General features: G+C 38.4%; 1 long non-coding RNA gene across 1 annotated transcript in view; it reads left to right on the forward strand.

The window, feature by feature from the left end:
• LOC116653426 overlaps positions 1-19,469 on the forward strand; it is a 63,424-nt gene extending 43,955 nt beyond the window's left edge. Inside the window, exons 3-4 of the long non-coding RNA XR_004307242.1 lie at positions 19,155-19,251; positions 19,335-19,469. This is a non-coding gene — a long non-coding RNA (uncharacterized LOC116653426). The remainder of the gene's footprint in view (positions 1-19,154; positions 19,252-19,334) is intronic.
• Positions 19,470-24,967: the final 5,498 nt, after the last annotated feature.

Raw genomic sequence — 24,967 nt, forward strand, 5'->3', positions numbered from 1 at the left:
CCTTTATTTTGTGATTATTATTATTCTTTGAAGCCTCTTAAGGTTTAGGTGCAACATGTTATTTCCAGTTCTACAAAACTGCATGTGTCCTGTATCTTGTCCTCAAGATAAGAAGCTGCAGTGGTCTGTACCACTGAGAACAGGATGAAAAGTGGGAAATTGGTACCCCATTTCAGCAGTGTTATTAAGGTTACTTGTCTATTAGATTGAAGTCATAGCTTCCTACTGGAGTAGCTCAGTACCGTCATTTCTTCTATTCACTCATGCTTGCTCTTCTATGAAATCCATTCAATTAATACTTTATGTCATTAAATCTACCCATTTCAAAAAAAAAAAACAACAAAAAACTATTCAGAAAGAAGGGCATTATGTCATTTTTCTGAACACTGCAGCAGACATTGAAGTATATATGGTAATTGTGTGTAGGAAAGTGGGATTTGAATTTTGAACTCTTTCCTAGCTATTTTCTATTTACCCTTATTTTCCTGTCAGTTCTCTGCCAACCTTTTTTCTGTATAAAGTAATCATATTCAAGACTAAATTGTGGGATAGCAATAACAGTATTATTATTTTAAGCAGTGCCTATGCTCAAAAAGTTCTTTGAATATGGCCATGATCTCATGGCCTTCCTGATCTTTCATGGTCACTCATGTTGACGGGAGGGAGGTCAGTTGTTGTCAAGTACTGAATCATATAAGATTTAAGGGATATTTTCACTTCTGTCATCAGTTGGGCTGAACTGCTTATTGCAACTGCATTATGTTCCAATAATGTGTATACTGAAAAATAAAAAAGCAGAGCAAACGGAAGTGAGGCAGCCTTTTATGTTTGAGATTCAGCCGACACACAAATCTGAAAGCACCTCTTCTGCTTTGACATTATCTACAGGTTCAATCTACAATATGCTGATTCTATCATAGTGCGGAAAATTGGTTAATTCCCTCTGGAAATTTACAGTAAGAATAGTTCTCCCTGTGAAGTGCATTCACTTCTTCTGTTGATTGGGTGATTCTATCACCTTTATACTTATGCCAGGGACAGAGAGAACATTTTTTATAGCAAAGTATGTGCATTTGCCTACAGTCTAGATGCTCTGTGCATGTACTTCACACTTTCTAAGTGTGGTCAGGTGAAGGTAATTAGGCATATTTCCATGTGCAAGTTGCCAGGATGTGGGAATACTTGTCCATTTGGAAGTGGCTATCCAAAGGCTTGACATTTCATTTTCTGTTTGGAAAGCGTTTTGCTTCCCCACCTCTTGGCTTTTCATCTTTTTTGGTGTATGTAAGCAGATGGAGTGTCCTGCTCTGTGCTGGAACTGCGATTTTGATGATTCTGCTGTCCCTTTACAAGTTGTTTTGATAGTTAAATTGATCCATTTTGTTCATTCATTGGCAGAAAGAAAGCAAGCTTAGCAATAATGGTAAACTTAATTCAAAATATATGGTTGCTTCTGCTAAGTAAAACCTGACAAGAAGCTAAGAGTAAAGCACATTCTTTTGGCTGGGCGGGTAATTAAGCAATACTACAACTTCATTATCACGTGAACTAGCTCTCTGAACTCTGACAAATAGCTGCTAAGGATCTGACAGATCTGGTAATTAAGAGCTTGGGCCATGCATGGTGACTTGAAAAAAGATCACATGAAGGAGATGGTAATCATTCCTCCTGGCTTCCTCATCTTGGGTGCACTGTGTTTTGTGACTCTGGATAATGTACGTTTGAAGGTCACAGATCTACTGTTAGTGATTCAACAAACCATATTTTATAGTGGGTTGCAACTTCATTCTTCAACGTAACCCTGGTAACGTGGGGTCTACAGAGTGTCATTAGGAAGCTTCAAAACTTCCCAGCGTTTTCCTTTTAAATGTGTAACAAGTAATATTCAGGTCTAGTGAAAGAGTTCTTAAAACTGTGTTACCAGGTGCTTGCCATGTTAAACAAGTTTGCATGTACTGCAGTCTTTACTGTCGGTGATGAGCTAGAAGACAAAGGCATTCTGGAAAGAGATCGAATAGAGCTGTCCTGCTGTGTTGTGTGTGCTCTTGCCCTCCCCAAAAAATCATTCTTAAAACTTGTAGACCAGCTGTGTAGTCCACAAAAGGAAATACCCTGATCAAAACCAAGTACTTTAGATTACTTGGCCTTCCTTGAATCACAGACTAGTAATAGACTGGTGTTATTCTTCTCACAGATGGTTGTTATCTATTAGTTCTTTTATTAATACCATCTGTGGTAGAAAACACAGATGTACAGTTCCATGGTTTGTAATGTACTTCTACAGTCTTTGAGGCATGCCAGCCTGTATTGGGACACCACAAGTTCTCCCTTGTAGGCATACTGATTCCAAAGCTTGGATAGGTTTGTGAGAAACTGCAGTGAGAATTCCTTGCTGAATTTGCAAGACGTATGATTCCTTCTTCCTTTTGAGCTTTACTGACTTGCTTAGTTTCCCATAAAGTACAGAAGGGATCTGCTCTCCAAAATCCTGTTTCTTTTTTTCTTGCAAGAAGCCTTTTTCCAGTTAGTTTTCTTTGCCCCTGAGTAATGCTGTTGTTGCTGATCTGGCATATTTTTTTGATCAGGCTGAATTGAAAAGAAAGAGGAAATTGAAAAGAAAGAGGAAAAAAAAACGCAACTGCTGACTATAACTGATGTCCAGTAGCTGTTCTGAGTTTCTATTTCAGCTTTCTGTGGCAAGAATAGGCCTGTGGATGGCAGAGACATCGTTCAGGTTGTTTCACAGGCTCCCAAGAAGTTTAAACTACAGTGAAAAACAGTTCAATGGACTTGTGCTCAGCATCAGGGAATGGGAAATGGACCAAGTATTTAGGACTTTTCTCTTTTATCATCTGCTTCTGAATGCAGTGATCTGTAGTGTTTCTTCTCCCGTAACAGGAGAGGTGTAGTTTTGAGGTAGCTGATAGCAGTAAGTGGGGGGAAAGTGTTTAGAAATAAAATACCTCAGATGCTTGCATTAAACAGGATTTTTTGTTGTTGCTATTTAACAAATGGTGTAGCTAGAGTGGAACTTCCAGAAGCAGTTAAAGAATCTTAAAGAAAATGAGATTTTGTTTAGCATTAAACTCATTTGGAAGACCCAAATGAAAACTAATCTTTTAATGTTTCATAAATATTAAAACTATTTGATTGCAGGTTCTTTTCCTTCTCCATATTTGGAAATCTTTATTAGGCAATCTCTTCGTTATTCATGGAGAAAAATATCTGTAAGAGCTATATAATGCTTGTGCCATCAAGTAGCTTACCATCATTTGTTGTTATGCATTCCAGACAAATATTTTTTACAGACAAATGAGTTTATGATGAACAGTTGAGCTGAAGTATCATTCCTGTTTTTGAACTATTCCCGCAGTATATTACAGAGCAGTGAGCTGCAGCATTACCTGCTGTGAGAGCACACAAAGCAAATAACCTCATGCTTAATTCTGCGTTTGTTTTCCCATGTGAGTATATAATAATGATGCACTTTTGGTTTTGTATTGGAATATTAACATATATAATTTCTGTCAGGATTCATAGGGATTTCTTTTTACAGAGGGAGTTATAAAATGACCCTATTTACGTGAATATGATAGGTACATGTAGCTAGTATGGATAAGGAGAGGAGAAGTCCAGCAACTTTGCTTAAAATCAGTTAAGGGCATGTCAGCATTGTGCCGACACATAGTTGATCTAAAGGAAGTGTGGGTAATAATATAATGGATTTATTGAAATTGCAAACATTCTAGTAGCTCATCAGGATGGAAAGTCTGATTTTTGGATTGCTACTTCTTGTTGTAATGGGGATAAGGAAAGATTTTTCGAATGGAAGAGAACTTCAGATTGCTGAGGTGATACCCTCTGCAAAACACTGGCATCATAGTACCTTCTTGTTTGTCCAGCTCTCCAACTTTTTTGTCTTGCTGACACATTCCAGATGTTGCTTCTTGCATCTGTACTAAATTTCAGTTGTCCATGTCTCTTTATCCTTCAATTAAACTAGGCACTTCCAGACAGCAATAGATCACAGCTCTTAGTGGTCAGCCCAAAAGACAGGGCTTGTATAGAGACTATTTGGTTTGCCTATCTAATATCTTGGTTTTCTGACAGAAAGGAAGTGGAGAAAGACCAAATAAGTATAGCAAAGAACTGTATTAATGATAGGTATTAAACTGGAAAAAGAGCTTAGCTGCTAATTGAAGAGTTAAGACAAAGGAGGAAGGGATGTGTTTTTGTGTTTTGTGTCATTTCACCAGCAAGGGATCAGAAATACAGTTGCTTCAGTGTCATGTGGCCTATTTTTGAGGGTGAGAAGAGACCACTGATACAATAATGTGATTACCTAGTTTAGTCTGGAGACTCCTCTGATGTGATTTTCTACACCAAACCGATCATCTGTAATAGAACTAGACAGAAGCATCCGGAATTGATGCAAAGACAAAAATGCAGCCTGATCATTGGATGAGCAACTGTAATTCACAATGTGAGAATGAATTCGCCTAGAGAAGGTTTTATTTCATGCTGCAAACTGCAAACTCTGCACTGCTTTGTCAAGGAAAAATTGAGAAACTTGAAACCGTCTTGACTAAAATTCTGAGCATCTCTGGGAGTTCACTGTTTTAACTGTTGGAGCGTTAAGTCCTGGGACGAAACCTTCTCTGTTCTGAAGGTTTGTTTGAGTCTTACTGGTTACTCATATTCCCCAATGAAGTGAGATAAATAAGACTCTTCCCTTCTTTCTTGTATTGGTCCACAAAACAAAGAAAAACCAGAAGCATAGAAAAAACAAACTTTAAAAAAGTATTCTGTATGTTTGTGGTGCCACTGAACCCTGAAGACACAATTTTGATTATCTGTTGCCGGTGCTGCCAGCAGCAATGCAATAGGAGCTTTTTTTGCAATCATATATCCTTCTTAACATCAATAATAATTACTTTGTATACTTAGCAATAAACTAATCCCTGACTTTAATTCCTTATAATTAAGCTTAGCAATTTGAATTGTCTTTACCATCAGAGAGATTCAAATGTTATTTAAAACGGTAAGGGGAAGAGATGCAATAAAAACCTTTTTGCAGGTATGTTTACAAAGGTAATGCAAGGATATTGCAATATTTTGCCTCTTTAATATAGAAATATCAGCAATTGACCAAAGCACGTTTATTGGAAAAATATGTAAATTAAATGCTGTAGTTCCATGCTAGAACCTTGTTTTCTTCTGCTGCCTGCTTGTAGAGTCTGGCTATAAGTTTTTAGAATTCTAGCAAATAATTTGCTGCTGTGTTCCTAGTGTCTTTTTTAGCTTACTTTCTTGTATTATTTCTGAAACTTTTAATGAGAAAGAAGCTGGGTGATCCAAGTAGTCATTAGTGAGCTGGATTTTCAAAGTTTTTAGTAATGGCCTAATTCTGTTCATTGTTTGACATGAAAAGAAGCAGTACTAGCACCAATAGAAAACTCCTAAGTAATATTGCAGTTTTAGCTAGTTTGAAGACAAGTTTCTTATTCAGTTCTGCAGAACTGTAAAATAGAACAACAACAAAATCTAGACAGTATCTCATGGCAAAAAAAAAAAACAACAAACAACAACAAAGAAACAAACCAATAAGCACAAGTTATGGCTTCTAATTGGTTGATCATCATCATTTGAGACAACCAGTGATATAAGGAAACACTTCATTGATTCAAGTCAGGCTCCTCTGTGTGTGTAGTATAAGCAGTTGTTAAAAGTGGTGCAGTGTTGGGGAAGTTAGTTGGACTGTGTAGTTTCTTCAGTTATTACATCCTTTAGGGAGAAACAAATTCAAAGAAACTTGCAATTATGGCGGTTCTGCCTCCATATCTTGGGAAGGTTATCTTGTTGCAGACTGAATGGGAATTGCATCTTTGTGTGGCTTACACATTCTTCAGCTCTGTTGCTCAGTGCAAATGTGTGAAAATCTACAGCTGAGGTTTTGACACAGCCCTCTGTATAAAATTGATGTCGCTGGTCTTTGGTGCAGGCTGATAAGTAGACACATAGAACCACCAAATCTGAAAATGCTTGAATCTTCTGTAGGCTTCAGTTGCCTAGATGTACACTTCAGGGCTGCTATCTGATTCCCTGAAAATTCTGTTGGATGGTATTTGGCCCGCCTTAAAAACAAATAATTTCTAATCCCCAAACCTTACACAGTCGTTATTAAATGAAAATGTTTGGTCCTTTTGATCTCAATGGGAAATTTTTTGAACCAGGCAGAACTTAATGTGGTACTCGTTTGCATCTGTAGGAGTATATTAAAAAATCAGCCTGACCCAGTGTATGAAAGTGAAGCCCATAAATCATATTATATGTCATTAATCAGATTGCCATGTGTAGTTGCCAGTCTCTGCTTAATTCATCTGAGATGTATCAAAATACAATGCATCAAGTAGAAAGTATTTTTAAAAAGAGATGAAAATGGCATTTACTCCAGTACTACTTCTGGTTTTATTAATGATCAAATGGAAAAAGCTTATTGGCAGTGGTGGCTATTTGAAAACTTGGCACTAGTGTTTTTATATTTTATGTGTAATAAAGAATGTAAAAGGGAGCATATGCCTCAGTAGCAGCAGAGGCTTGTGTCCATGCATGTGTGTGTCCCTGTTTATGTAATCTTGTTATGTAGTCCTTTTAAAGATGTGGCAGTGGAAAAATGTCATGAATGACACTTCTGGATATCCTCTGCGCTTTCAGTGCTGTGCATTATGTAAGGGTCCAATGGATCAGATTCTCTGTAGGGAAAAATTGCCTCTGATTTTCCATCCTTTTATGCATGTGGGATTGCACGTGTGATTTTCCTGACTCAGACAGGGAGAAGTCATCACATAAGAAATTCACCAGTCACAGTGTAGTTTGGAACTATGTGATTTTAAAAGCCTTTTTTATATAGCTTTCCTTTCACTATTCTGCATAATAATACTTAGTCTTATAACGATTTGGCTGCTTTATCACCATTTTCATCAGTAGTTCTGCCTTTTATTTTTTGAACAATGTTTTCAAAAGGAAACATCTCATTGTGGCTTTTACTTCTTTCTGAGCTTGACATTCAGTATCATGAAAATCTAAAAATGTCAGTACTGCGACTGTGTTAGAAATGGATGTAATGTATACTAATGAAGATTTTGAAGTAGAAACTGCTTTTATTATTTTAGTTTAAAAGTGACTGATGTGTTTTCCTGAGTTAACCTGAAATGCAAAGTTAAGCAGGGGATCTGCTCAGGGAAGGAGATGTTATTTCATAAGGCTGCTTGTTATTGTGGTTTGTTATTTGTTTGGAATCATTATTATTTTGAGCAATTGAACTAATTGAACTCTGGTAATTTCAGTAGCCCTTTCACTTATGTTGCTTATGTGGGCTGCTTGAAAATTTCTGTAGTTAATTGTACGCTGTCTCTTTCTGTCTTCATATTTTGTGGAACTTGAATTGAAAATGTCAGCTTCGTAAACAGATCACAAGTGCTGTGTAAAATATAAATATGAACTTCAAAGCTGAGGTCGCAATTGTAATAAGAGCTTCAATTGAGTATAAAGATACAGCTGGTTATAGATACTCTTTAGCTTCTTCTTCAGAATTACTGATGTGATGTGAGGAGCTGAAATAAAGCTGAGGTGCTTTTCCTTTTACTGAAATGCTTCTCACCATTGTGCTTATTTAAGATAACATTTCCTTTCACTACACTTCATTGCTGCCAATGCTTTTGATACTTCTACTTCAGAAGACTGTTTTCCTCGTACTTCCAGATTACCTGCTTCAGAACTTTTGTGTGATGTGAAAGGGTTGCTTAGTGGCATGATTGGGTTAGTGCGAATGTGGTAAGGGAAAGAAGGGGGGCTGCACTGCAACTTCTCAATTCATCTAAAAACTTTGACGATGACTATAAAGAGTCTGCTCCTGCACTGAGTTGGGTGACTATGTATTCAATTCAGTAAATGGATTTCCTTGTTCATGGGGGAGTCACCTCTCTAGAGCACGTTAAGCTGTACATCCTGATTGGTATGTATATGTTCTGACCATGCTGAACATGGTCCATCTGATCTCTGAAAAAAACAAAGCCTGCTGCCTTCTTCCTGTGCTGCTCCTTCAGCTAAGGAAGACCTTGTTCTCTGTTAGGTGACTTACTTCTCTACGAGAGGGCTCATTGTTAACATCTAAGTTTCTATTAACCTTGAATTATAAGCCGTGCATTATAGAATTAATTGCTGTATGCATTTATGTGACAAATGGGTAGGAATTCACTTTCTCTATATTGTTTTTTCTCTGTATTGTTTTTTCTCTTACTTTCTGTAAGTTACTTGGTCCACATTACCTGTCCATTGCTTTTACGCTAATTGCGCTGTTATGCTCTATTTTTCTATTCTGGTGCTCCTTAAAGATGAGTTGTATTTTCAGTATCATTGCATGCCCTTTGCTGTGCAAAGGTGATATACTGCAGTTTAAGGTGTAGCATATATAGCTTCATCTTGAAATTGAGAAATGGAAATGTGCCTTGCCTTGCTGCTAGCTTTACAGTTGTTTTTTCAGGAGTTGCAACTAACATGAGTGCTTGTTTGGGGTTTTATGTGACATGTATTGAAAGAACCCTGTCTTAGAGCCACAAGAGACTAGCAGAAAGAATGGAGGAAACAGAAGTATAAGCCTTTGTGGGTGGCAGTTTGGGCTTGGAAATTACAATTTTTTTTCAACAGAATTGTGTGCAGAGTGGACTACATCATAGTGTTGTGCTGTTGAATGTTCTCTACTTGATGGTGATACAGGTAGTTTCCAGCATGTCATTTTCTTGTTGTTACTGGTTCTACAATAAGCTTTTTTCTTCTCGCGCAGTCTTGCCAAGAATATGTTCTTTGTCTGGCTGAACCTTCCTCAGTTCCTTCTAGTTTTTAAGTGTATGTGTCACATTAAAACCAACAGTGGAATTTTCTGCTGGGAAATGACACTCTGAGCTGAGAAAGGGAATGATAAATAATGAGGAAAGTGGGAAATAATGCAGGAGTTTTATCTTTTCAAGATGACTGTGACATCCAAGTCCTCGCAGGAGTAAAAACACAATTCGTGAACATTTCATTGCAGACTCATCAAAACTTCAAATAGAATTTCTATATCCATACACTATCATGAAGTATTTATAATTATTATGCCAGAAAACTTATGCGATGATTCTGAGAAATCAAAGCATTAAAAATAAGAAATGAAAATGAATAAATAATTATAGATTCTCTCAGTGCATTCTGTACATTTAGAATGTCTAAGTTTTTTATTTTTGTTGTTCTTTGTTTTTGTAGCAGGAGATCACTGACATTTTCTGTTGAACTTCCTAGGAGGAAAATACAAAGTATGTTGTTCAGGAGGGGAAAGCTTGATTTTTCAGAGCTCCAGGTGAAATCTGTAGCCCCTCTAGTTAACTACTGCGAGTATTTTTTAATAATGTATTCAGACACCTGATAAATAAGCAACTGCTTGGCACCTAAACATCTCTGTGTTTGGCCCTTGCTCAAGTGGATGGGTTATATTTGGCTGCATTAAACATTGTGGTATTTAATGCATACGGTCATGCAGTGTAAGGAAATTCATAGTTTTGAGGAGGGCTTAGCATTTCTTTACAGGACCTCAACAAGCTTGAAATGTGGGTTCATGTGAACCTGATGATGTTAAACATAGCAAACTGCAGAGTTTTACACTTGGGTCATACGCATATACAGGCTGGGAGAAGAACTCTTTAAGAGAAGCCTTGCAGAGAAGGATTTGTGGGCCCTATAGAATGTAAGCTGGCAGTGTGCTCTTGCTGGGAAAGCAAATGGTATCCTGGACACCATCAGAAGAGGGGTGGCCAACAGGGACAGGGAAGTGATTGTCCCTCTGTAATCTGCCCTTGTGAGGCCCTATCAGGAGTACTACATCCAGGTCTGGGGCCCCCTGTACAGGGAAGATATGGAGCTGTTGGAGAAGGTCCAGATAAGGGTTATGAAAATGATCAGAGGGTTGGAGCACCTCCCTAAGAAGACAGGCTGAGTGAGCTGGGCTTGTTCAGCCTGAAGAGAAGACAAGGCTGTGAGGAGACCTCATTGCAGCCTTGCAGTGTTTAAAAAAAAATAAAATTAAAAAAAATATAAAAAGGAGGGGAATCAACTTCTTATTCAGGTAGTGATATGAGTAGGGAAAACAGTTTTAAGCTCAGAGCTTAATTTTTAAGTTTAGATTGGATGTCTGGGGGAAGTTCTTCACAGAAGGACTGGTGAGGTTCTGGATGCTCTGTCCCTGGAGGTGTTCTATACCAGGTTGGATGGGGTGCTGAGCAAAATGATCCAGTACCAGATCTTGAGGTTGTTGGCCCTGCCTGTGAACGTGGTGATCCTTGGAGTCCCTTCCAACCTAAGCCATTCTATGATTCTGTGATTGTATGGTGCAGCTCAGGCCAGCAGTGGCTCCCTTTAGAAGCCATCTGGATCTGACTCTTATCTAAAATGGGGCAACTTCTGGAGCTGATCAGAAATAATGTGATCTCTGGGTGTGCTGAGCTGAAGTTTGTGCTGAAACACTTGATGTTCCTACTTTGACACTAACCAAGTTAGGTAGCGTGAAGGGTGAGATTATACAAATATTGCTGTTTCTGTACAGCGTGTGCTTCTTTTTTGTAAGTGCCAGGTACTCATGCCAGTGGCTGAGAATACACTTGATGCCTGATCTTTGCTTCCTCTGACTACTGGAATGATATACTCAAATGATACAGGAAGCCAAAGGCGTTGGTATGACTTGTAGCAGGTGCCAAATAACACAGAGCTTAATATGTTATGTTGTTACATTTGTCTTACCTAGGCTGTGGTGAAAAGAAACTCAATTTGTAGAAAATGGAAGATATTTGAAGATGTACAGACAGGAGAAGAATAGAAAAAAGGAACACTCCATAACTCTTGGTGTTATCCAGTATCTTGATCTGGGATTCTTATTCTACTAGAGCTCAGTTTTATAGGAAGAAAATAACTTTAAAACTTGGTCCTATAGCATTATTTTTTAACATATGCATGTTTCAGCTTTTGGTGACACTCCTGTCTGCATTCCATTGTGAAGCTGAGTCTATCATAGTGCCAGAGTTAAATACTGGATGATTTAATGCACCATTAAAAACTGCATAAATTGTATTAAAATTTCAGCAGGAAACGTGCTGTTCACTTAACTTCTTTTATTAAAGATACCTTAATAATATAGCAGTCATTACCCAAATTATCTAAACTTAGTTAATTGTACGGCAATGCAGTAATGATTTTGTGACTGATAATTTTGATTCATAGAGTGCAAGAATAAAGTATGACAGAGGCATTTGAAAATATGGAGCTGAGCTGCCCTGTGCAAATGGCAAGGAAACGTTTATGAAACGTTTATAATTGCATTCCCTAATCCTTGGTAGGGCCTAGATTCTCAGAGAAGCCTCTCTTTCTACAGAACTTATGTCTCAGTTCCAGTATTCACAGTTTGTCTTCACTAAGATTCTGTGTGCATTACTTTAACAGTGCTAATTTACTTTGTCAGATATGTGCCAATGTGAGAATCAGTTTTTCAGACATGACAAACTTAAGTTTCAAACTCACAGAGGACAGATTCAGACTTTAAGAGGGTAGATTTAGGTTGGATATAAGGAAAAAGACTTCAACAGTGAGGTTGGTGAAGCACTGAAACAGGTTGCCCAGAGATGTGGTGTGTGCCCTGTCCCTGGAGACACTCAAGATCAGGCTGGAGGGGCTCTGAGCAACCTTATTTGCTATGAATGTCTCTGTTCATTGCAGGGGAGTTTGACTAAGATTACCTTCAAAGTTACCTTCTAGCTCTAAGGATTCTTTGACACTATGATTGTTTTGAACAGGGGTATGAATGATTCTTTGAGTCCCTGTATGGCAATATGTCTGCTGACAGCGAAAGTGCTGTAGTTTCTTTTATTGATGAAATAGCTTTATTGGTTGATTATTACTCAGAATAATAACGGAAAATATAATTAATCAGTGTGTTACTCTCATTACAATGGAAGACTTGATGGGAAGCCAATTTTAATAGTTTAAGATGTGATATTTTTACCAGATTGCTTTAATAGTTTAAGATGTGATACTTTTTACCAGATTGCTTTAAAATGTTGTTCTGAAGTAGACGCTGTCTTTCATATAGCTGAAATTGTGAATGAATATGCACTTTTTCTCTGGAACAAGGGAATCAGTTTTGGGAATGTGATGAGGTCCTGATGTACTGGAAGCTAGCCAGTGTTATACCAGTTTACAAGAAGAATATGAGAGAAGAAAGATGAGGAAGCTACAGCTGTATTAGTCCAAACCTCAGTGACTGGAAAAAATATGAAGAAGGTTATTCTGAGTGATACTGATGGGCATTTAATGAGCAAAACAGTTACCAGGCATAATAAACATGTATTCATCCAAGGGAAAATCCATCCTTAGTATAGTGATCTCCTTAACAATGAGATTGTGTGTTTAGTGGGTGAAGGAAAGATGGTAGATGTGATCTTTTTTGGATTTTAGTAAGGCTTTTAACACAGTCCCACACATCCTCCTTCTGGATGAATTGTCCAACTATGAGAAAATGGTGTTCATGTTATACTGGGTGACAAACTGACTCAGCAGTAGTAGTTGTAGGGAATGGGACTTGGTTTATCTAGTCCAGTGAAAAAAGGAGGCAAAGTGGTATCATTGTTCCCTACAACTTTTTGAGGAGGGGAATTAGAGAGGAAGATGCCATTTTCCTTTGTCTGGAAACTGATGAATAAATGCTAAAGAGCATAAAGCTGCAACAGGGGAGGTTCAGAATTAGGTGCTAAGAAGAATTTTGTTACTGTGAGGATGGTCTAACACTGGTATAAGCTTCCTAGCGAGGAAGTTGATGCCCTGTGCCTGTCAGATGTTCAGGAGACATTTAGATAACACTGTCAGCACTGTGCTTTAATTTTTCATTATCTGTGAAGTTTTCAGGCAGCTGGACTCAATGATCTTTCTGTGTTCCTTCCCACTGAACCTATAGTATTCTGTTCTGAGAAAAAACCAAATACATTTGTTGAAAAATACCTTGACCAGAGTACTCTTCACTGTCATTCATACATTAGTTGAGGCCACAGATACTAAATCCATAATTAACTGTTCTCATCTGTATGGTGTTTGTAGGAAGTGGTGTGGAGCTTCCATTTGAGCTTAATTATCCCTTTAGAAGTCTGTGCATTTTCAGAGTAAGTCTTTGCTTTGATTTTGAAAATACATAACAGTGGGAGAAGAGCAGGAATCACTTGTGAACCGGAAGTATGCCTTGAGCTACAGAAATATGAAGATATTCAGAGGAGCATGCAGCATCGTATGTAAATTAAATATTTACTCTGTTTTGACACTGTGACTATAGAGAAATAACATCTCTTAAAGGAACCACAGTTCTCTTGTGTTCACACATATTTACTTATAACTTCACAATTTCTAAGCAGGGAATTAGCTGAATTATCACTCAAGTAAATTTTCTTGACTCCTATTTCCAGGGAGCAGTGAATATTAAAATTAAGTCTTATCCTTCTAACTATTCTGACTTTATGCTTAAAGTGAGAGAGTAAGCTTTTCTCACTTGAAAACAGCAGATTTGTAAGGAAATCAATTTTATCCATCATTCTGCCCAAGTCCCAGAAGATATCAGAGCTAGATATGGGTTCTCAGTCTCATTCAGACTCCATAAAATTGTTTCAATTTGACTACACTCAGATCGCATTCTGAAAATGACAGGGAAAGCAATACACAAAGAAATGCTTTGGAAACAGCTGCGAGTCAAATCGTCTGCTGATGTTGGGTATCTTGTGAGAATGTAAGGCTGTTTTTCAAAAAAATCTCTTCCATAGTCCTACATTGTAGAAAAAGAAGGAGATGCGTGAAGCCTTTTGCCTGTCTTGGTACTACATCAGAGGAAAAAAAAGTGTTTAACTTTTAAACTTGTTGAAATATTAAACAAAGCTTTTCTTGCTGACTGTTAATGTTGTATCAAAGTGGTTTTGAAAATGCTTCATAATCCCTTATATAATGCTGTCATACTGTTCATGTCACTGATGCTATTTCATCCTGATCACTGCCACCATAGGAGGCCCAGGAACGTGGTTGTAACCATTCTCAAGTACATTTTAAAAAAATGTCAGTGTTTATGCTTGGGGAGATGCATGTTCTTACCTTAGAGTTTTTTCAGATGGAAACCAAATGGAATGCTCTGTTGAGTGTATCTTTGTGCACTGTAACATGCATAGCCCTCTTCTTTCCTCCAGGAAGCTGGTGATCCTTGAAGTAGTGGCCTTTTGCTGGAGTAAGGTGAAGGAAGATTCTACTCCAGCAAATATGTGCTCTTCCTGCGTATTCACTTCCTGCATATAAAATTAGTTCAAAGGTTCAGTCTTACGTGGAGTCTTCCACCACAGTTAATTCTTGTGCAAAAGAATCCCCTCATGCCCTGAAAGCAATCAGTGATTGAAATCAAGTTGGGGATGTCCGCTTCTCAGTTTCTGGCAGCTGATGATGCAGTTCATGTTGGATTAGGAGATCCTGCTTCACCTGAGTTAAATCAATAACTTGAGCAACATCTTTCCACTTGAATAATGATATCAATGCGTGTGTGTGCCTGGATGCAGGAAGGCTGCATTTCTTTGGAGGAAAAAGAAATTAAAAAACAATCTTCAGAAAGATCACATTTAACTTACTATGAACTGAAATGCGTACCGAAATAGAAAGTATCTTTGGCAAATTAGGACATATGCTTGCAGTTGGACTTGATCTTCAAGGCCTTTTCCAACCTGGGTAATTCTATGATTCTATGAATATGGGCAAGAAAATTGTTCCCAATTATATCCTTAAAACCCTGGTGTTGGAAAGCTGCTGAAGCATATACTGATCTTTTCTGGGATAGTCACATGCTTCCCTGTAGCAGAATGATGCCTCAAATTGGTCTTGAGTTAAGTATATTTGGCATATTCATTTTGCCTGGGACCATGATAAACAAACCTATGTTCAGTGTCCTCACCTGGGAAAATAGTATGTAGTACTCTTTTCTTTTGCTAGAAGGTGATCAAACAAGGAAGGGGAAGGAGGAGGAAGAAACAACAGAATAGGGACTACCCCATCCTCAGCGCACCCCATGACCAATTTGAGATGTATTTAAAATCCAATTTGCCAGCATACTTAGCAATAAAATACTATAAACCCTGAGATACTTGTGCTGCTACATAATCAAGCATTTTCAATTGCTGTACCTCAAGGCACAGACATTTTGAGAGAACACTGTTGTGTTTCTTTTTTCCTTAATCAAAATCTCTACAGGTTGTTTTAGAGTAGTAGTTGGCACCTGGAAAAAGAAATGTCCTGGTTCAGGATGTCATGAGGAAATCTTAATACAAGAAATATGTATGAATCCTGTGGTCTAAAAGAACTGCCAGAAGGGAATATCAAAGGAAGTCCGTATAGGCAGCAACAGACAATGAGTAGAGTGACTGATATTGAGAACCTGTGTGGTTAGTTGGACTAAGTTGAATTGTCCTACTAGTGTCAAGATATGAGACATTTCTATCAGAACCGTAATTGGAACACTTCAGAATTTGGTCTACTTACATCCTGTGTCAACTCTTATAGTTGTTGGGTTTTTTTTGTTTGTTTGTTTTTTAATCCAGTAACTCGGATTCAGTTGGTATCGCTCTGATTATGGAATAATTAGCCAATGAAATCAGTAGAAATACTTTTGTTTGAATTTGGGAGATTCTGGAACTAGTTCTAATCAGTCTAGGCTGTTTGAAGACTGTAGGTCTCTATGCAGCTTGCTAAACTAACATACAGGACTGAGTCATCTTGTTGCTTGTGCATTTATCTTTCATAGGAAGCATTATTTCTCTGTTCCTCATTGATGTTTTCCTGCTCTTTTCTTACAGCACTCATTAAAGTGCACTTGGCTTTTTTTGCCAATGCCTACTGGATTTCCAGTCACTGGAGGAAGGGGGTGTATTTTCCATGTAGGAATGTGATGGGAATTGCATCATTAGTGTTCCTGCAGTGTGCAGCATTGCTGTTTGTAAGCTTACTATTTCACATATGAATACAGCTTTATGGGAGGAGGACTTAAAACTCAAAAGTACTCTGGAAGATTTTGGAAGGTACTTCTCAAACTAATTGTTATTGATTTAAAAAATAAAAAAATAGATCTCATCTGCATTAATGGTAGGAAGTTGATCTGCATATTTCTTTTCATGTTGCTTAAGGATGACAAAAATCAGGATCTCCAAAAATAGCAGTGAATTTTAAAATATTTTAAATACTGAACAGATTATTCCAGCTGTCACTATAGCTCAGAGCCTGATATTTGCTATGATTTTTCAGCTTTGATCTCTGCTTCTGCAGGAGAAACTCATAGAAGGGCTTTATCTATTTAAGGCTAGGGTAGGCTTTCAAACTTTGGCAGAGCAGCGTTACACTGTTAGTCCAGTTGCTGATCAGTAATGCAAGTGACAGCCTCACAATTGACTTTTTTTGCACACACAGAAGGAAAGCACAATTTCCCATGCATATTCCTGCTACGCCTGTAAATGTGCCTGAAAAGGATTTTTCCCCTTTAGCTATCCCAGTTATTAATTAGTATGAATCTCTGCAATAGCTCAATCACATTGAACAAGTGGTGTCGCATTCCCTTCATAAATGTGATTTTTGCAAATGTCCCTGACATTGCATTAGGATCCTTCTGCGAGATCTTTCTCTGCTGTTTTCATTTGCTACCAGGCACCAGAACGTCTCCAGCAATTTCAACTGAAAGCAAGGGAATGCATTATGTAGGCTTAGGATGTATTGGGAAACTTTATCAGCTCTGTTAAGGATCACAAAATCAAACGTATGCAGGACCAACCTGCACTTAGAAGATGGATATTTAGAGAATATGTAATATGACTGTTAATTTGAACCTGAAAATGTGATACTACTGCTTTACTCTTGGCTACTACTGCTTGCTGCAAGCACAAACCTCTTTTCATGCAGCCATATTGTTCAGCTTCAATTTTACAGGGCAGATATTTCTATAAGATAGTGCATTTAATATGTAGTTTTTGTAATTCTTGGCACAGCCAACCCTGGCATTGTATCTAATTCTTCAAATGCTCACATTCTTTCCAAGAATATGTGATCTCAGAAAGCTGGAGTTAAGTATTAAACAAAGCAATTAAGTTATTAGTTTATAATAATGTCACTTTTTTGAGGGTGAGTTTTGAACTGGCATGTTTTCCATGTGTTTTAATTTCAGCAAGCACAGAATCTTAGGGAGGTTATACTAACATAAACATTTACAAAGTAGCCTAGAAAACTTCAGTTGTGGTACTGATAATTTAAAAGTGGCATTATGTGCAGACCTTTGCTGGTTTCTCTGCCACTGTGATCTTGCTTGTCTTAACTGGTCAAGCACAGGAACAAGCCCTAGGGAAGCCAAGTGCTTTCTTTGAGGATGCTGCTATGAGCGACTCTTCCTACTTTTCTGGTGTTGTGTTTCTGTGAAACCTAGAAATAGTTTTCTGTGGTATCCTGATGCTGTATTTGAGCATAGTTCTGTCTTGGGTAGTAGAGAGGGCCATAATAGAGAAACAGAAGACAAAGGAAAAAGGTAGCCCCAAGACAAACGTAATGCTGGGAAGAATGACAAGGTCCTGTACATCATAGTACAATAGTCCCCTGAGTTAAAGGATGCAGCAGTTTATCAGCTAGAAAAAAAATTTTATTTCCTCTGCTATGGTAAAAAAATCTTCACAGATGTCACTTTTGTGGGTTATGTTTTGTTCGCTAATATGTTTCTTTGTGGAAAATGGTGTGTAATTTTTTCCCTTAGGATGTGTAGTAGAAGTGCTCAGTTCTACAATCTTCTCAGCCCTTTGTGTCCTTTATTGTTCTTGGTGGCTTTGAAAAAGCCTAATATTTCAGTAATGGTGTTTCTATCCTGGAATAGTTGTTTGGATTTCCTTGCTCCATTGTCATTATCATTAAATCTGCTCACATTCTGATCCAAAAAATGTCACACACTGATAGTTATTAAAACTGGAGATTGGGCCTGAATTGCCTAGCAAGAAACCAATAGATTAGCCTCTGTGAGTAAAGTTCCAGACTTGAATGCATAATTTATGTGGAGATGCGACAAAAAAAAAAAAAAAAAAAAGATTCAACACTTCAGTTTACAATCAGCATTTCTACTTCATGTGACTGTAGGGGACGGAATTGGTTTGTTAATCAGTTGAGGTGCATAGCAGGTCCCTTCTACAAGGGACTACTGTGAAATTAGGAATGTGACACCATAACTAGAATCATAGGTATCTCAGATGGAAGGGACCATTAAAGGTCATCTAGTCCAATTCCCCTGCCTCTGTACTTGGCATTTGTGAGGCCTCACCTCAAGTACTGTATTCAGTTTTGGTCACCTCAGTACAGAAGGGACATGGAGGTTCTGGAGAATGGCTTGGCAGCTACATTAGCCAGTTCACTTGGGACTTTGGGATGCATCTCATTGGGACCCATAGACTTGTGAATATTCAGATTCCTTAGGTATGTGGTCATGATCCCTGATTTTTGCTCATAGTGAGAGGAACATTGTTTCCTCAGTCCCCTCCTTCCAAACCAATTCAAGGACTGTGTAATGAGCAGTTATCAGAAAAAACTGACGTGAAAAAGTTGTACCTCAGCCTTCACCTTGTCTGTTGTTAGCAGATTGCTTATGTCACTTGTTAAGGAGGACACACCCTTCTGGACTTTACTTTTCTGATTTTGGTACCTGTAGAAGTTTTTCTTGTTCTTCTTGGCACCCTTTTCCAAGTTTAGTTGAAGTTGAGGCTTGGCTTTCCTGACCTCACACCTACACAGCCTAGAAGATTCCTTATACTCTTTCCATGTTACCTGTCCCTGTTTCCACTGCCTGTGCATTTTCTTCTTGCTCTTCAGTTTGACCAGCAGGCCAGCCATGCCAGTCTCTTGCCTTTATTTCCCGACTTCCTTCACTTGAATGGAGAACTCTTGCACCCTGAGGAAAGGCGCAGAGATCTGCCAGCTCTGCCTATTAGGATAGTTTCCCAGGATTAGCTGGAAATAAGCTTTCCTAAAACTTTTTTTCCCTAATTTTACAGTCTCTCACATCCCTCGGGAGGATGAACTCACCATAGAATGACCAGTACAGCGAGGCAGCATTCAATTCTGATGTCACAAAGAAGTTCATTTGCATTGGTGAGCAACAGGTCCAGTATTGCTTTCTCCCTGGTAGAACCATGTATTACATGACTTGAGAAGTTATTCTTAATTCATTCCAGGAGCCTCCTGGATTGCCTGCAGCTCACTGCACTACTTTTCTAGCAAATGTGTGGAATTCCCAGCAGGATGAGCACTTGTGATTCCAGTGCCTCATGTAGCTGGAGTTAGAAGACTTCATTGACAAGCTTGGCTTGATCAGGTAGCCTATAGTAGATAGCAGTCACAAGGTTCCCTTTTTTGCCTTGGTCTCTCTTACCTGTAGGCTTTTAACTTACTCATGACTATTCTTTAAGGACAGCTCTTCACATTTTACTTCTTTTGTTATGTAGATAACAACGCAGCCTTCCCTCCTTCCTTGCCTGTCCCTTCTGAACAGCTTGTAGCCATCAATAGCCACATTCCAGTCATGGGAATCATCCCACCAGGTTTCAGTGATGGCAACTACGTCATGGTTTTCTAGTAGCATGGTGGCTTCCAGCTCCTCCTATTTGTTTCCAAAGCTGTGTGCGTTGGTACAGAGGCACTCCAGCTTGGCAGCTGATCTTGTCCCTTTCTTAGAGGATGACTCCTTAATTCCTTTTTAGGTATTTCTCTTCAGTTTTGTCATTGATTTCTCCTGTTGTCGCAGCAGCCACTGCCTCACTGTTGTAGGATGTTGTATATGCATCAATATTGCCAGCACCTCCCATGGCATCAGGTCGAGGGCCTCTGCTAGCACCATGTCCCTCTAGTCTGGCTATGCCATCCTACACATTATCGTGGGAAGGCTCACCATCCCCCTTCAGACCCTAGTTAAAAGTCCTCCAAATAAGTCTGCTAGCTGTTCTCTAGGGACCCCATCTGGTGCCCAAAAACCTGGTGCTGTGTAGGCTATTTGATTGTCAGAAAGGGCGAAGTTCTAATGGTGGCACCAGCCACAAAGCCACGTATTTAAAGATAAGATCCTTTGGTTTGTTTCTGTGTCCTTACCCAATACAGGAGGCAGAGAAGAAAAGATGATCTGTGCATTCAATTCTTTCTGCTGTCATCCCAGGGCCCTGAAGCCCCTTTTGATGGTCCTTGACACACATGTAGCTATTTCATCACTCCCCAACACCCAGACATGTTCCTTTTGATTGCCCTGAGGAGGCTCAGTCTGTAAAGAGTGACATCTGCAATATGTTCTCATTTAATACCCACAGACCTCCAGGATTTGGTTGCTCTTCACTCAAGGTGTGTTTCCCTTTATGAAATATTTAAGAGACATGAAGTGCTTACATGCTATATAGACATTACCATTAGGATGTCAAAAAGGGCTAATGCCTGACTACTAAGCCAACATGGCTGGGCTCAGCATAGTGTGGGGATCAGGCCATGTTACTGCAGTGCCAGTGAGGCAGAAGTAGTGTTGTCAGGAGCTTGTGTGAACTCAGAAGTTAGATAAGCTTCTAAAATTACTCATAGGAAAGCAATTCTGGTAGCACTGTGGCTAAGGAAACTGTTACTTACCTTCTGCATTGCTACGTGAATCATAAAATTTCATGTTGGGCCATTAAATGAATACAAATACAATGTATATATAAATACGTAGTGTATACAAATATATAGGCATTTCAGAAGTGAACTAGGCATTTAGGTTTGTAAGTATGGACTGAAAGCCAGTGGGATCATGGGATTTAGGTGCCTCCTCCTTTTGTAAACACTGCCAATAAACCTTTGACTTCATATTCCACAGCTGAAAAAAGACTTTGGTATACTGATGTTGACCTTCTTCCTGAGGGGACTTGCCTTTTCCATAGTTAATTCATTTCTATGTTCAAAGCACAGTGGGTTGCAAAATTATGATTGTTAAAGCCAGCTATTAGAGACTGTTGTCTCCTTTGAGAATATTGATTTAACCACATGTCTCCATGTATTTAATGTTGAAGTGCTAAGATGTGCAAAGATCAATTTATTTTATGTTTGAATCTAATGAATAATTATGAAGTCTTGTCTCATCCCTCTGTAATGAGAAAAAATAGATATTTTTAGTCAGGCAGGACAGGAAAACATGGCTGACAAAGGAAGCCTAACAGAGTGTGCCGAGTCAGTATCTTTCTCTTCTTTTTTTCTGGATGTACTTTTTCCTTTTCTTTTTTTTTTTTTTTTTCAATGAGTGTTCTACTCACTACAGCAATTTATTCCCATCCACCAGTTTTGTGAACAATGTGATTTGTATTATCATGAGGATTATTGCAATTCTTATTGCAGTTTGAGGGATGATAACTCTGAAGTTAGAGTTTGTTCCCTAATGAGGCAAGTGGTCAGAAGTTAGGTCATGAAGTTAATTTGGAGGAACCTAATTTAGTATTGGTACTGTTTTGGCATGATACAAGAGCAGAACCGTACTCTTGAGGTTTTTCCTTGTGTTATCTGACTCATCACCAAGACTTTTTGTTATGTATTGTAAGGCTCCTTGTTGTGGTGCTTGGATGAAGCTTTCTGTTTCTAGCCTTCATTCCAGCAAGGAGAGTAGGTACATTTTTCTCTACTGAGTTCTCCCTGTGTTGGCTCTCTGGAGCATGGCAGCTGTGGGTACTGTACTTTGTCTTCTCTCCAAATGTAGTTTTTCTTATGATCAAGTTATTGTGCTTTTCTCTGAACTTATTCTGTCTTCTGTTACAGAGCCTACTGATGAATGGTGTGTTTCCATAGTTACATATTTTTTCATGTCACTGGTTTTGTTACCATGTTCCCTCCTAGAAGGAAAGAAATTTATAAAGGAAGGCATCTGTCTGGTTGAGTACTCCTAGAGACTATAAAGCTCCAGCTGCAGTGGAAACTAGTCTCTGTGGACTGCCATCTTTCTAGGACAGAACATTACCAAATGTCTATGTATGGCCTCATTAGTGTGAATGTAAAACCAGTCAGAAGGGGCTGACCGCTTTCTACACAGCCACTTCAAAACTGTCTGATATTGCCAACAAATGTCCTTGTTTGTCATTGCTGTCCATGCTGCCTTCTCTAAGTTTTATGGCTTCTGCTGAAAGTAAATTTGTAAGACAAAGAGACCTTGCTTCATTTGAACTGTTTAATTCTGCATCCAGGCCTTCAGGCTTCCCTCCTGAAGGGCAGGAAGCTCTAAGAGTTGGTATCAGACCTCAGTGAGGTTGATACAGCTGGGACAGAGCCTCTAGACTCACCATGTGTGCTCACATGGAACTGAAATTGGTGTGGACATCTTGCTTTTTCTGAGAGGAATGAAGAAGTTGGTGTTTGATTCAAGCTGAAACAAATGCAAAAAAGCAAATGAAAGCTCTCTAAACTTCCCCCAGCTCCAGTCCTCTAACATTTCCTAGGCTATCAGTGCTGTTTTGACCAGCTTTCCCCGTACCAATTTTGTTTTTCCCTTAAAGAGATCTGAAGGATTGAGGCAGTGCTTTGGGAAATGAAAAATACTTTCAAGTCCAGTGAGAGATGATTTGCTTATATTAGACTACTCCTCTGTTGAAATAAACTAGGGCATGATTTATATCTTACAATATTATCACCAATAATGTCAGCACTCTTAATATAATCTCTGTAATTAACTGCATCATGCCTCTTTGTTTTATCTCTATAGATTCCTGTTGTTTTACGTATAATCATTTTTATATTGTGTTAAATTAAGAGGTCCAGCACTCTGCTACATTCCTCCTTCCACACCCACTGAAAAATATTAAGGTATTCACTGCCTTGAAGTTGTAACATTTTTATTGCAAAATGTTAGATTATAAACTGGAATGCTTCCTGTTAAGTCAGTGGAAGGATGTGATAAGAATCACCCCTTTAAAGTTTTTCCATGGTATCATAATGGCTCTAAGATCTCCTGCTTTGTTCTGATCCTTTCAGATAGGAAATTCTAATTAAGTTTTTGTCAAAGTAGAAGTTTCTTTGTATCTTACCAATTATCTGGTGTCGTTTTTACTTTTGCATCCTGCTGTGTTTGGGTTAGCAAACTTGAATGCTTTTTGTGAAGACAGATGTGACTTAAAAGATAGTTTTAGCTCCCCTTTTAGACACCAGTATGGCAATCTTGTACCCATTATATATGTATGAATTAATGTAACCTTTATTTAATACTCATTTCTTACACTAGGCAGCTGAGGTGAGTACAGTGGGTGTGTGTTAAAGCTGCCACCGAGACATTTGTTCCTTAGCTGAATGCATTGCATTGTATTCTGCAGTGAACATATCTGGCAGGTACTTGTCAATCTGTGGAACCAGGTGACCTGGATGTGATTAATGCTGATTGCAGGAGCTTTTTTGAAAATACAGTAGTAGTCAGTGAGTCAAGTTTTTTTGGTCTGTAGATCCGTTGAACTTGTAGTTGGAGGAAAGGCCAAAGTTCAGAGCAAATTGTGGGTTTTTTTAAAGTATTTAATTTGAAATGTTTGTGTATGTGGTGTATGTTCTGGTCACTGTACTCACCTGACACAACTAGTGAAAGATTTTGGTTTTAATGTACATAGGATTAATGATTTTGAAGTCCCCCTGAAGTGTAGTTGAAGTTCTTCTATGGGACATGTATCTTTAGTCTTTGCCCCAGATTCATTAGGCATCTTCTTGACATTTTCCTAGGCAGATGATTTTCACATAGCAAATTTCACACCTACAGAATCACATTGTTTCTGGGAATCTGTACTGGAAATCTGTACTGGAAGGTCTCATTTGCTTCCTTCTCCTGGAAGAAGGCTGCATAACAGGTGGCACCTGCTTACCTGAGCAACTGGAGGAAGAACAGAAGCAGCCAGTTTCTGTCAGTAATACAGTGTAAGGCAGCTGGCTTGTAAACCAGACCCAACAAATTGCCATATTTTTCTGATGGGACTCTGGGGAATCCTTGTCTCATGGGAAATAGGCATTTGTGTATTTTTGTTTGTTTGTTTTCTGTTAAAGAATTTAAACATTGCTATTACCTTTGGAGAAGGCTTCTATTCTTTAATCAGGTTGGCTGTAATAATGGTGTAGCTTTATTGGCAGTAAGATTTTTTTCCTTTTTTACTTTACCAACACTTTGTGTGTGCCCTTTCCTATGTCACAGTGACTTTTCTAGCGGGTAGTTTGATCTTTCTTCATTCTCGCATTAAATTGTTTGTGCTGCTCATAAGCATTTGGCATTGCATTTTTAATTTAAAAGTAGGTTATTTTCTATTTTGATTTTACTGCATCTTTTCCAAAGTGGGAAGAACTCCCGTTAACTTCCATGGATCAGACCCATCTAATGCATAGTTACTAATATTTTCTGAGATTATATATATGGTAGGTAGTGGAGAATAATTGTTACTATGATAATAGAAGTGTAATATATGATGAGTGGGGAAAAAAATAATGCCTTGTAGCTTTGCGTTCTAAAATGAACACAGAGTTTTAACAGGACTGCTGGGAGCCAGAGACTCAAATTTGGTCTCAGCTTGGTTCTGAGTTTGAGATGTGTTTTGTGTGCATGAGTACAAAATCTTTCAGTATGTAAGAAATATAGCCCCTACTTGAGAGAAATGGAAAGTGCACAACCTCTTTAAGTACACAGAAAATTACCCCCAAAACCTATATCAAATACTAAGTTTCTGTACATTATATGTACTCCTTTTCAAGTATCAGATTCCTTGTAAACATAAGTTTCTGTGGAAACTGGCTACTTCAGTTTGTAAAGCAAGGGTTAGTGACAAATCAGGTGAACTTATTTGAGTCTTCT

Source organism: Coturnix japonica, chromosome 4, assembly GCF_001577835.2.
Source record: "Coturnix japonica isolate 7356 chromosome 4, Coturnix japonica 2.1, whole genome shotgun sequence".
Taxonomy (NCBI): Eukaryota; Metazoa; Chordata; class Aves; order Galliformes; family Phasianidae; genus Coturnix; species Coturnix japonica.